Below are 12,155 nucleotides of genomic sequence, written 5' to 3' on the forward strand. Positions count from 1 at the left end.
TTTTAAGTTGGTGTTAAAATGAAATCGAGCCTGTTTTCACAGAGGAAAGGTGTCTTGGCCAGCCCCTTCCAGAGCCCCTTTTCTGATTAGTTTCAGGGGTTCGCTGTCAACCCTCACAATGCACCTCCCCATTACACTCCAGTTTCTCAGAGTACGGTTCTCTCTATGTTTCCAACGGGGTCGGTCACTTTCTTCTTGCTTTCTGCGCCAGGTACCTTACAGAATGTGAGCTGGAAGTCTTAACATGACTCTCAGGGTCCTGCTTAGGCGTTTCTGACTGTTGATTTGAACATGGGGAGGTGTGAACTGAAGAATAATGTCCTCAGCATTTCCGAAGCAGTGGATGAGGGGTGTCTCTGCCCAGAAGCAAAATAAATGAACTTTGAGATGACTCAGGTTTTAGGGTGTGGGTGACAGGCAGGAGGAGCCCAGCCAGTCTTCACTGGGTTGCTGGCAGTTAAAATATCGGCTGTAGCTTTCTCCGAGTGAACCTTTTGGTCTCTGCTTCCATTCACGTCTGATTCCTTGCTGGCTCCCTCCTCCTCACCCGGTCTTTGTAAACCTCACTCTTTTCCCATGGGCATCAGACCCTTAAGTATTTCTCAAACTACCTTGAAGAGAAAGAGAGGGAGAGAAAAGGGAAGAAGTCCAAAGCAGGTCCACAAAGACACTTGCAGATAGCTGTACTGAGAAGTCCAAGGCTTTTAGTTCATCTGCCTCCTGTCCTTGGGTACCTTGGGTTAGCATTTTCTGGTTTGGAAGGGGCAATGAGTTGGAAGTGGTGGAGGGAGGGGGAAGAGAAGAGAGAGAGGAGAATAAGAGAGAGGGGAGAAAGGAAAGGGAGAGGGAGAGGGTACTCTGTTTCCAAAGTACCTTCTAAGAGCCTGTCTGGATGAGTGAAAAATAACAAGATTAACATGCATGGTGGATGTGAAAAATATGTCAAGTCACAGAATTGGCTTTTTATTTAAAATAAACAGTAAGAAAATTTGACCTAAAATCTCCCAGGCCAGTCACCCGAGATAACTCAGGCCTGCACTATCATGCTGGAAGGCAGGCTTGAGTGTGGTCAAACACCAACCATTTACCCAGGGTTTGACAAATATTTACAGTCATTGATGCCAAATATCTTTGTGCTGAGCCCCGAAGAGAAGAATATTCTCAGCATTCAAAAGCCCCATTCTCATGAATGGGTCTCAGTTCACTGGCAGTTTTAAAGCCATCATCCAGATTTATAAACTAGGTCAGTGTAAGACATGTCTTCTTAAAATAATCAGTTTCGGGATCTCAGATTATAAAACTTTTTTTTTTCTTGTGGCCAAATTGTACAAGCACAGGGGAAAGTATGCTCTCTCTAGAAAGAAACGAGTTTATTTTATCTGCCCAGCAAGATGATTTAGCTTCCTGGAAAACAGCTTTCTTTTTCAACAGTGTGAATGCTTTTAATCAGAAAAAAAATGTATTTGAAATTTCTTTCTGGAAAAAATTATTTCAATATTTGAGAAGCCTAGGGACATTTAGATGCTCTGGGAATTGTTTTTCTAAAGTTCCTGACAGTCCAGCTGCCTGTGTCTCCCCTGGCTTTGACATGGCATCGTGCCCCCTTAGGTGAGATCCTCAGTGTTTAGCATCTCCAGTTTGAGACAGCAGTCGGGAATCATGCCACCCTCAGAGGCTGGTGCAAGAGCAAAGTCCAAACTGTTCTGGGGAACTGACTCTTGTCTGTGCAGCCGGTTATTCTGGGTGTCGAGGGGACCAGGCTGTCACACAAGTCACGTCTGGCACTTTAAGGCGTGGTTATCTGAAGCTGTTGCTCTTCAGTCTAGAGAAGTTTCTTCTAGAGATTTCTGCCTTAATGTGTAGGAAGATGCTCCTTAGTTATGCTAAATGACCAGTATCTTTGCTTTGGATTCATTAGAAGTGAATGTGGGTGAGAAGCAGGCCTTTAATATATAGCCATAAAATTTGTTTGCTGTTGAGTGACTCTTTCCAAGGTTCTCTGGGAGACGCTGGGGACTTAAAAGATGTGTAAGGTGGGGTGGCCTTTGTCCTGAAGGAATCGTTGTTACCTTGGAAGTGAGTTTGGGAGTGAGTTTAATTTATGTTGTTTCGCTAGAGTGTGGAAGCCATTTTGATGTTTTTCACTTGGGTCACATGCTCTTTGTTGTTTGTTTTTTGATACTGTTTTCCTGGTGTCATTGAGTGTTGTGTAAGGAGAGAGCTATGATTGTGCCTGCATTTGTTTATCTCACTTGGCCTGACTTTTGCTGTGCAGAGGTTGAAACCCAAGGCCTCATACTTGATAGTTCGGTTCTCTACCCCTGAGCTACACCCACAGCCTTGAGCATTTATTTAAAACTTTTTTTTTAAATGATGCATTACATTGATTGGTGGACTGTGTGTGTGGAGGTCAAAGGACAGCTTTCAGGACCTTTCACCTCGTGGCTTCTGGGGATCGAACTCCCATAGCCAGAATTCCCAGTAAGTGTCTTTACAGCCAAGTTCTCTCACTGGCCTATTTTATAAACGTTTTAATTTATTTTCACCTTTTGGTGAATGTTGGTTTTGGACTACAATTTTTTTTCCAACTGAATTTAGCATTTGCTATTAACTAGTCATGGAGTAGTTCTAAAGCTAATGTATCACACTGCACTAGTTACTAAACACAGAAAACTTGGGGAAGCGGGGATGGGAAAGATGGCTGAATGGCTAAGAAGATGTAGGACCCAGGCTTGGTCCCTGGTACCCACATGGCAGCTCACACGTGGTCTGCAACTCCAGTTTGCGGATCTGACGCCATCTTTTGGCTTCTGTGGGCATCAGTCATGCATGTGGCATACACACCTACATAATAAAATAAATAAGTCTGAAAAACAAAGCAAACACAGCAGAAAACTACACTTCAGAGAGTAAAAGGAACCAGCGCTCCTCCAGCATGGGATGGACAGCTTCTTGTGTGTAATTGGATTTTTTCTTCCTTTCTTCTTATTAAAATACCTAATCTATTTGATGGACATAGGCCTATGTGAGTTGGGGTGCACCATGTATGTGCAGGTGCCCCTAGAGGGCAGGGGGTATCAGATACCCTGGAGCTGGAGTTACAGACAGCTGTGAGTCACCTACTGTGGATTCTGGGAACTGATCCAGGGTCCTTTGCAAGAGCAGTAAGGACTTGTAACTGCTGAGCCATCTCTCTGGCCACTGGTTCCCTTAAGTGGAAACCAGTCAAATCAAGCATGTTCGGAGCAGGAGGTCCCATGGCCGGTCACATTGATTAGGAACATGCTTTGGAAGGTTGATGTCCCTGAAGTCATGAGTTTGAATTGGCCCCTCAGTCAACTTGTTCCTTGGGAAACCAGGAAGATAATTCACGCCTCTCTTCCAGGGACTTGTGGCTGTGACCACAAACCCACAAGATTTTTTATATGTAATTATGTGACGTCATCTGCTGAGACCCTCCCCAACTAGCCCCCTTCTATACGTAGGGTCTGGGTTTTGTCACCTTAACTTCCCAACGCCTAACAGGTATGTCATGTGGTTCTTTATGGCATTATGGGTCCTGGTTACAAGATTATTTGGGAAAGGCATGCAAAAATACATGCCCTGTGCCTTCTTCTGTGGATGAGGTAAGCAAATACACTTCCAAGCTGGTCTCCTGAGAATTTGTTTCTAATTAAAATGTCTGTGGAAGCTCACAACTTTTACAGGAGGAGATAATATTTACATATGCTTTTATTCATTTGGAGAGAAGTATTTTGGTTTAGGTGTTCATACTTTGGTGGCTGTTGTTTCCTGGTAATGTTCTGGTCCTAGAAGTCCTCCTGAGTCTTGTCCAAAAGGGCTTTCTGCACACTAGTCTCGATCCATTGAATACATTATTATCCAACCCGCCTGTCAGAGGCATTTCTTCCTGCTTTAGGGCTTTGTTGTTATGCCAAGCGACAGGAAGAAAATTATCGAGTGGGGTGGGACGAATAATTGTGGGAGGTGAGAGAAGTAATGATTAAAGAAAGGGGTGGGGAGGACATGGTGGCAGCGAGGAGGGAGCTGCCCTGGCGAATGCAGAATCCTGGTGCAGAGAACAGCGAGCTGCGGGACTCTTCTCCACTCCTACCTTCTTTGATAAGTTTGCATTGTTAGGAAAGCTGGAATGGGTTTCTACTTCTTGGGCATCACCCTGCAGTATAAAGAGGACATGGAGCAAAGAGAAGAAAAAGGAACTGAGTTTTTTAGAAAAGGGAACAGCATTCTGTAAAGGATAAAACTAGACATCCCAGACGCACTATTCTCAGGGAGCTTTCAGAGTTAGCATCTCATGATAAATTCTTTTTGGTCATGTTCATATATCTCTTCCAGTATTTATTTTGTAGAGAGAACATTTTTAAAGTTAGATTTCATTAAAATAGTTTCCTGGACTTTATTCATAAGTGAATTTTAAACAGCAAGCATATTCTTGCATATTCTTTTTTTTTTTTTAAATAGTCCTTGCTGAGATTTAAGACACCCTTCCTGGGACTGGGGATGTAGCTCAGTGGGTGGAGCGCTAGCCTAGTTGCATGAATCCCTGGTTCAGTCCTCAGCACCACATGAAACCAGGCATGGTGGTGTTTGCATATAATCCTTGCACTCAGGAGGTAAATGAAGTAGAAAGATAAAGTTCAAGACCATCCTGGGCTCTGTGTGACCCTGCTCCCTCCCCAAAGATGCTCCCTTTCCTCCTTCTTTGCCTTTTTTTCTTCCTTTCCACCCACACAAAAATATGACAGCCATAGATAGCTAATAACATTTCTATCCATGGCCTACTTACTGTGCATGTCATGGTGGTCCCATTGATTATAATGAAGCGAGCTTATTCCTCTTGCCCAGTAAGTTCCTTATGTATTGTGACAATTCTTGTGTAAACAAAGACGCTGGAATACAGTTATATACAATGTGCCATAGTTGATGATACTATGCAACAATGTTATCGATCTGTATTGTATTTTGTTTTCTTCTTATTTGAGTCTATTACCACACCCTCTGTGAGGCATCAGGCCGCATTTCACAGGTAGTAGCATCTCTCATCTTGCATTCACCATATCTCTTATTACAGCAAGAGGCCCGGCTGAGTGACTGACCCACATCCTCTAGGTTTGTGACGTGTTCTGTGGTGCTCACACAGTGACCATATCTCTCTGGTTGTTAAGCAATGCATGACTGCGCTCACACAGAGGTGCGATTCCCAGAAGTTTGTGGTCTGCAAGCCACAGAGTGGTGATCTTATTTCTAGCCTCGAAACTGTTGAGACAAAGGTCTTCAGACCAAGGAGCTGTGGACTTAGGTGTCTGGTCTTTGTCTCTCAATTTCTCTGGATGAAGCCATGAGATTGGGGAGAGGAGAGAAGCCCCCTGTTCATGGCACAGCGACAAACCACACTTCTCAACACTTCTGCCTCGAGGCTGAGGGGATGGGTATTAGTCCCACCACACCTAAGAACTAAATATTTCTTGGACTTGCTGATTCCAGTGAAGATTCTCCAATCCCTGTCATCAATGACGACAAAGTCCATTATGAAGGACACTTTGTTTGCACTCCCTGGCCTTGAGCACTGTTCCCTTAGAGGCAGTTGCAAAGATATGAACTAGGCTCCAGAAGTTGTGTTTCTCCGAGTGCTAGTGGGTCTGCTTGTGGTCCATCTGTTCTTGTTGTCACAGGGCATGCAGGAGGACTGTTACTGATGAGACTGATAGGCACGGGTCCGTCTTGTCCCTGAATGATCAGAACACTGGTCAGAGAGCCAAGTAGGAAAGAGAAGCATGCTGGCTACTGTGGAGGGCTGCCAGTGGAGGGCTGCCAGGAGCCCTTCCTCCCTGAGCTCCTTCACTGCCTTTGCTGTTACTCTAGCCCCACCCCCGGGAAATGCACCTGCCTACCATTCACCCCTGGATTTAGAGGACAGCTTCAGCAAATGGCTAATGGCAACAGTTTGCTAGCCTTAGCCAGTACCATTGATCCCACCAACAGGCCCTATTAAAAACATGAGCCAGTAACCAAATAAACCACCTCACTGGGCAGCAGCGCAAAGGTCAACAGAGTACAGTTAACCTCAGTATCCTCAGTGTCCAGATCTGTGGATTTGACCATGAATCAAAAGTGGAGCTTTTGACTCAGAAAGTGGGGCAGAGGCAGGAGGATCTCTGTGAGTTCAAGGCTAGCCTGGTCTACGGAGCGAGTTCCAGGACAGCTAGGGCTACACAGAGAAACCCTGTCTACCTACCTACACACACACACACACACACACACACACACACACACACACACACACACACAGCAGTCATTGCTCTTGCAGAGCACCAGAGTTCGGTTCCCAGCATCTAAATTAGGAAGACCCCCTATAACTCTAGCTCCAAGGGATCCGATGGGCACCTCCACACACATGATACCCATACACCCATATGCACTCCTAAGAATGAGAAGATGAAACAGCTTTGAAAAGGTGTTCAGAATGGGCCTGCAAAATGGCTCAGCTGATAAAGACTAGTACTACTGCCAAGCCTGGCCGCATGAGTGTGATCCCTGGGGCCTACATGGTGGAAAATGCTACCACCTGTGAGTTGCCCTCTAGCTTCACGTGCGCACTGCGGCATGCCTGTCCTCTCCTTCCCTTGAGAAATAAATCTAAAAAAAAAAAAAGGCAACTCAGAAAATAGTTGCACGTGTACTGAGCTTATACAGATTTTTTTCTTGTCAATATTTCCTAAACGGTACAATATAATGAATGGTTATCCATATGCCCTTCCTATTGTATTAGATACTATGTAAGGCATTCAGGAGTATATACCCTGGTCAAGTGCACTATCACGCTGTTTTATATAAGGGACAGGATCACCTATGAGTTTTGGCATCTGAGGAGAGGGTGTTCTGAACCAAGTGAGTACCAAAGGACAGCCACACGAATTTTCACTCTTGTGCTTAGCCAGTATTGGAAGAGACTTCTTAATAAGGCAGAGGCAACTTGGGGTTGTCGCTGTTCTCCATTCTACTGGCTCTACCAGGGTAGAGACAGCCCGAGTCTCTTTCCTTTACACAGATGGCACTTGAACTGCACTGCCTCGTGGTCTGCCCTTCCTAAGGCCTTCCTTCGGGAGCTCCCTTGTGGAGCTGTGTCTCCAGCCCCCTGTGAAAGGCGTGTAGTCTTTCAAGGTCATGTCAACACCGTGAGAGCAGTCCTCCTCTTCTGCTTGGTCTTTGTCCTCAGGTCACTGTAGCAGAGCTAGGAATTGAGATACACTGGACCTTTACTGAAATTCTGGTTCGTCAGCAATACCCAGCTGGTTCGCTTTGCTCAGTCTCTTTAACTGTGCTCTGTCCATTTTCTCTAAATGTTTTGCAAGGTGCTAAGACAATATGGAGAAATTCCCAAATGACTATATTAGTACCTTAGTCAAATGCTTTTCCTTACAATTAGATTATCTTGCATACAGACACACACACAGAGACACACACATAGAGATACACACACACACACACACACACGCACGATAACTACTTTGATTCTGGGTAGTCAAACAGGCACATGCTCCGCCAGTTAAAAATACTCTGAATGTTGGCTCTCACCACCCTCGGGTTTTGGGAGCAGAAGCAGATTGCTTTTTCAGGCCTCCAGCAGAATATGGAAATTCCTTATGCATCCCGTGCTTCTAGCCCAGCTTCTCAAGTATTCCTTTCTTTGGCAAGCCTAATGAAAACACGCGAGGGAAGCGACTTTCCTGCCCTTCCCTATCAGACAGCACTTGCTTCTCATAACAAACGTTTTATGGTGCAAGAGTCAGTTGGAGCAGATAGAGGATTCTCTGTTCCAGGGAATTCTGTACAAAACAGAGTGGCCACAGCAGCCTTCCTTCCTCTCAGGATCAGGACGCTGAGCTAGGTATATGTAAACAAGTGGAACCTGCTATAAGCCTTTGAAAGTTGAAACCTGAAGGCAGCTGCCAGAATTCTCTTCTTTTCAACATGCCCTAGTACTCTCTGCCAAAATTCTTTCTCAAGAGTTCTGGACACCCAATGAGAGGCACAGTTACGTTTGGGATAACTGTAAAAGTAATTATAATTGTTACCTTGCAAGTGGTAGGGTGGGTAAATCAAGTCGCTTTCTTATCTGAGATTAAGTGTGTGAGGTATGAGACAAAACAAGCCACACAAGCCAGGAGGAGGCCCATCCCAGGGAGCTGGCGGCTCTCTCTGGAGGGAAGGCTTAAACCCTGAAAGGGACGGGGTGAATTGCCAATGGGCCTACACAGGACTGGTAGATGAGGGGGGGATGGGGGGAACTGGGAGGGTTTCTATAGCTAAACACTATGACCAAAAGCAGCGGGAGAGGAGAGGGTTTATTTCTCTTTACCTCTCTCAGATCACACCATCACTGAGGGATGGGACTGATGCAGAGGCCCTGGAGGGGTGCTGCTTGCTGACTTTCTTGCCATAGCTTGTTCAGTCTGCTTTCTTATAGAACCCAGAACCAGGGGTGGCACTGCCCACAGTGGGCTGGGTACTCCCACACCAATCATTAATCAAGAAAATGCCCCACAAGATTGCCCATAGGCCAGTCTGGTGAGGACACTTTCTAAATTGAGGTTCCTTCTCCTCAGATGAATCTAGCATGTGTCAAGCTGACAGAGTGAGCTAGGACAGACGGTGTCCTCAGTTCTCTTGTGGGTCTTCCCTCCAAGCTTCCCGTGACTTGCTAGGTAGTTAGGGTGGGGAGGCTGAGGTTCTGCCAGTGGTTTCATGTGATAAAGGAGGGTGAATCTCTAGATGCAAGAAACACTAGCAAACTTTGTAGGCATTCGTAGTCTCTCTAGGGTGGGGATCCCACCAGAGGATTCATGTTAAGGTCCTATTTACTGTTTTAAAAATTCAATTTCCAACAAATTAATGATGGGAGTATATCTCATTTGAGATCGGTCTGTCTGTCTGCCTTCCTGCCTGCCTATCTATCTATCTATCTATCTATCTATCTATCTATCTATCTATCTCATGCTCTGTGTCATTCAGTTTTAAAAACATTCATTGTTGGTTTTACCCAAAGACAAAAGCTAAAGGCAGGTTATCAGTCTGTCTCTGGAGTAATCTTAGGCTTCTGTGATAGAGCCTGGGAGGCTGGGAGAGATCAAGGAAGGACTGGCCCTGGATCTCCCTCCAGGGACAAGCTCTAACTTCTCTATTCTCTCTTCTGCAGTGGTAGGTTGTCATTTTGTTTTTATTAAATTCTATTGCTTGCCGGGCAGTGGTGGCGCATGCCTTTAATCCCAGCACTCAGGAGGCAGAGGCAGGCGGATCCTTGTGAGTTCGAGGCCAGCCTGGTCTAGTAGAGCTAGTTCCAGGACAGGAACCAAAAAGCTACGGAGAAACCCTGTCTCGAAAATCAAAAAAAAAAAAAAAATTCTATTGCTGCTTGAAAATGTTTAAAATCTGTCACTTTAGGGAATTGGTGTTAATTGTACAAAGGAAAATAATCCCCTCTTCCTGAAGAATTGCTTTGGATTAATTCAGGCCTCCAAGGAATACAATGTGTCGCTTCCTCTCTTTGTCCCACCCAGTCACAAGTGTGCCTTTTGGAATACTTAGTATTCTTTAAAAAAATGTGTCTCTGAAATATGAAAGAGTTCTATATTTTAAATATTTTATATATAAATATCTTTTACTTTTGGATCCTTTTATAACTTTGGTTTCATTGCCTGTAGGCATGTAACTCACAACCTAAGGCGTAAAGTCATGGCTAGGACTAGGCATGATTAGATTTCAGTAGATCTTGTTTAATACACTTGATAGTTCGGCCTTGACGACATGAATATGAGCTAACAATATGAATATGTTCTGCTTTAACAACATGAATATTCATAACAATAGAAATATAGTGGTGTATACCTTTAATCCCAGCACTTGGGAGGCAGAGGCAGGTGGATCTCTGTGAATTTGAGGCCAGCCTGGTCTACATAGAGTTTCAAGACAGTCAAGGCTATATAGAGAGACTGTATCTTAAACAAAAACAAACCACAAGTATATCTTAGATACCGAGGAATATGTTAACAATTTGTCCCTAGAGCCAGTGAGATGGCTCGGCGGTTAGAAGCACTTCCAGTGCAGGTCTTACAACATGGGTTAGTTCCTAGAACTCACAGCTCAATCCCTGAAACTTGCTTTGGAAGGAGAGAACCAACTCCCTCAAGTTGCCCTCTAACCTCCAGAAGTGCGCCATGGCATACACATGTCCACATTCACATACACATACTTCACACATGCACACTGATCGTAAAAATAATCATTTTTAAATTCCCCCCAACATCAGGCAAGGGCACAAGAAAGTGAGCAATGGCCAGATGTGAAGAACAGCGTTGATTCTTCACCGTAGCATCCTCTTGCTGGCATCTTAAATTCTTATCTATTCCATTTGTTTTGACATGTGATCTCACTATATAGCCCAGGCTGACTTTGAACTAAAGATGCTACTGTCTCTGCCTGAGTTCTGGGATCACAGATGTGTGCCACCATGACTGGCTCCAGTTGACTCTGAAGGGTAGTTGATAGTTGAGATCTGGGGTGGTTCTGAGTTGCGGCAGTTCCTGTTGCTTTACTCAGCATGTGTTTACTGAGCATTCAGGTGAGAAGAAGACGCATCTGGGGGAAAATTGGTGGGACTCTGAGAGTGGTGCACCGGAAAGTCTTAGTCCGATGACCAAGTGATTATCTAGCCATAGACTGGAAAGAGGTGACATCATTCTTTTTTTTTTTTCTTTCCTACATGATGCTAAGGGGAAGTCTCACATCTCAATGTCCCAAACTTGTTTATGCATTAATTGATTTTAATTTGCTCTTGGATGATAGAAATTGTTAGTGGAATGAGAACACCGAGTCTTGAACTTTATTGGGCCTTTGACCAGGAGCAGCATGCCTTCTATATTGGAAACTAATCATTGGTTAGTTTCCTCTTTATTTTGAAAGTCATTGCTACTCAGTTTATTAGGTTTAGCAACTGTTGACTCTTTCTGGTTGGTGAGCAAAGATCTTATTGGCTTCTCACTTTCCTATCACCTCCAATTTTTTCATTATTCTTGTTTTAGTGTTCTTGTATTTTTATATAATTCATGAAGCTCATCCTGATGGTTCCATCAATGAAGAACCATATATATAGTGATGGTCCCATAAAATGTTAATATAGTTGAAAATTCCCATCCCACAGTGATATCTATAGCTCTTATAATATTGTAACTTAATGCATTCCCCATATTTGTGTGACACTGGTATAAACCTATAGCATTAGCAATCATAAACAGCATATACAATTACTCATAGTGAAAAATGATTGATTAATGATAACAAGAAACTATGTTAATAGCTTATGTATTTATCCCACTATATCTTTTATTAGTATTTTAGTATGTGCTTCTGGCATGTAAATCTTTTGTTTTTGTTTCTACAAGACAGTCTGGGTTAGTAGCAGCCTCACATTTGCTATATTCATTGTGTTTCTCAATTGGATTGTTCTTCTTCTGTTTGGTACACACTGTTCATTCATCTGTTGATGTGTGCTTGGCTTGATTTCCCTTCTGGCAGTCATGACTAATACCTCTGTGAATAGTATTAATAATGCAGAGAGGTAGAAATATCTCTTTAAGATCTCGATTGCAGATCTTTTGGGAACACCTACCCCAAAATGGAATTGCTGGATCACATGATAATTTCTTCCTAGTGTTTTTGATGATGGAACCCAGGGCCTTATACATCCTAGACAAGTGCTGTGCCACGGAGCTACAGCTCAACCTATTTGATAATTCTTGAACTTTTTTTTTTTTTGAGAGATATCCGATTTGTAAGTATTTTGGGAGCCAGTTGAATTGACTGTAGTGTTTGTAGTGATGCACCATATTAGTTACTTCTGTTACTATGATAGAATACCATGGCCAGAAGCAGCTTAGGGAAGAGAGATTTTATTTTGGCTAATGGTTCTGGAGGGTTAGAGTTCATAATGGCCAGAATGACATGGCTGCAGGTTGCCAGAGCAGGAAGCTTGCAGCTCACAATTCCTTGACACCCCAGGAAAGAGAGAACTAGAAATGGGGTGGGGCTATCAACTCTCAATGCCTACACTTTCTCCCACAAGGCCCCACCTCCTAAAG

General features: G+C 43.9%; 1 protein-coding gene across 4 annotated transcripts in view; it reads left to right on the forward strand.

Moving 5' to 3' along the window:
* Window positions 1-12,155, forward strand: part of LOC121443231 (E3 ubiquitin-protein ligase RNF144B-like) — a 132,157-nt gene that overhangs the window by 72,966 nt on the left and 47,036 nt on the right. The window lies entirely within an intron of this gene.

This window comes from Microtus oregoni, unplaced genomic scaffold (genome assembly GCF_018167655.1).
Source record: "Microtus oregoni isolate MIOR12 unplaced genomic scaffold, Mior012 000103F_ref0000194, whole genome shotgun sequence".
Lineage (NCBI taxonomy): Eukaryota > Metazoa > Chordata > Mammalia > Rodentia > Cricetidae > Microtus > Microtus oregoni.